The sequence below is a fragment of the Pseudophryne corroboree genome, unplaced genomic scaffold (assembly GCF_028390025.1).
Source record: "Pseudophryne corroboree isolate aPseCor3 unplaced genomic scaffold, aPseCor3.hap2 scaffold_596, whole genome shotgun sequence".
Classification (NCBI taxonomy): domain Eukaryota; kingdom Metazoa; phylum Chordata; class Amphibia; order Anura; family Myobatrachidae; genus Pseudophryne; species Pseudophryne corroboree.
The window spans coordinates 55,347-56,993 of record NW_026970194.1 but is presented as its reverse complement, the minus strand read 5'-3'; positions in this window follow the sequence as shown (position 1 = coordinate 56,993).

Genomic DNA, 1,647 nt, shown 5'->3' with positions numbered 1-1,647 from the left:
GAGAAAAATGCAAAAGTACAATGCAGCTTTTCCTTGCCGATATCTCTCTTTTGCAAAGAGATAGGCATTGGAAAATGCAGGGCTATAACGTGTAGATGAAGCACTAACAGGAGGCTTTAAAATTTTCATTCTAGTGTCTTTCGTTTGGGAGAAAAATGCAAAGGTACAATACAGCATTTCCTTGCCGATATCTCTCTTTTGTAAAGAGATAGGCATTGGAAAATTCAGGGCTATTACGTGTAGATGAAGCACTAACAGGAGGCTTTAAAATTTTAATTCTAGTGTCTTTCGTTTGGGAGAAAAATGCAAAGGTACAATACAGTTTTTCCTTGCCGATATCTCTCTTTGGCAAAGAGATAGGCATTGGAAAATTCAGGGCTATAACGTGTAGATGAAGCACTAACAGGAGGCTTTAAAATTTTCATTCTAGTGTCTTTCGTTTGGGAGAAAAATGCAAAGGTACAATACAGCTTTTCCTTGCCGATATCTCTCTTTTGCAAAGAGATAGGCATTGGAAAATTCAGGGCTATAACGTGTAGATGAAGCACTAACAGGAGGCTTTAAAATTTTCATTCTAGTGTCTTTCGTTTGGGAGAAAAATGCAAAGGTACAATACAGCATTTCCTTGCCGATATCTCTCTTTTGTAAAGAGATAGGCATTGGAAAATTCAGGGCTATTACGTGTAGATGAAGCACTAACAGGAGGCTTTAAATTTTTCATTCTAGTGTCTTTCGTTTGGGAGAAAAATGCAAAAGTACAATGCAGCTTTTCCTTGCCGATATCTCTCTTTTGCAAAGAGATAGGCATTGGAAAATGCAGCGCTATAACGTGTAGATGAAGCACTAACAGGAGGCTTTAAAATTTTCATTCTAGTGTCTTTCGTTTGGGAGAAAAATGCAAAGGTACAATACAGCTTTTCCTTGCCGATATCTCTCTTTTGCAAAGAGATAGGCATTGGAAAATTCAGGGCTATAACGTGTAGATGAAGCACTAATAGGAGGCTTTAAAATTTTCATTCTAGTGTCCTTCGTTTGGGAGAAAAATGCAAAGGTACAATACAGCTTTTCCTTGCCGATATCTCTCTTTTGCAAAGAGATAGGCATTGGAAAATTCAGGGCTATAACGTGTAGACGAAGCACTAACAGGAGGCTTTAAAATTTTCATTCTAGTGTCTTTCGTTTGGGAGAAAAATGCAAAGGTACAATACAGCTTTTCCTTGCCGATATCTCTCTTTTGCAAAGAGCTAGGCATTGGAAAATTCAGAGCTATAACGTGTAGATGAAGCACTAACAGTAGGCTTTAAAATTTTCATTCTAGTGTCTTTCGTTTGGGAGAAAAATGCAAAGGTACAATACAGCTTTTCCTTGCCAATATCTCTCTTTTGCAAAGAGATAGGCATTGGAAAATGCAGGGCTATAACGTGTAGATGAAGCACTAACAGGAGGCTTTAAAATTTTCATTCTAGTGTCTTTCGTTTGGGAGAAAAATGCAAAGGTACAATACAGATTTTCCTTGCCGATATCTCTCTTTTGCAAAGAGCTAGGCATTGGAAAATTCAGGGCTATAACGTGTAGATGAAGCACTAACAGGAGGCTTTAAAATTTTCATTCTAGTGTCCTTCGTTTGGGAGAAAAATGCAAAGGTAC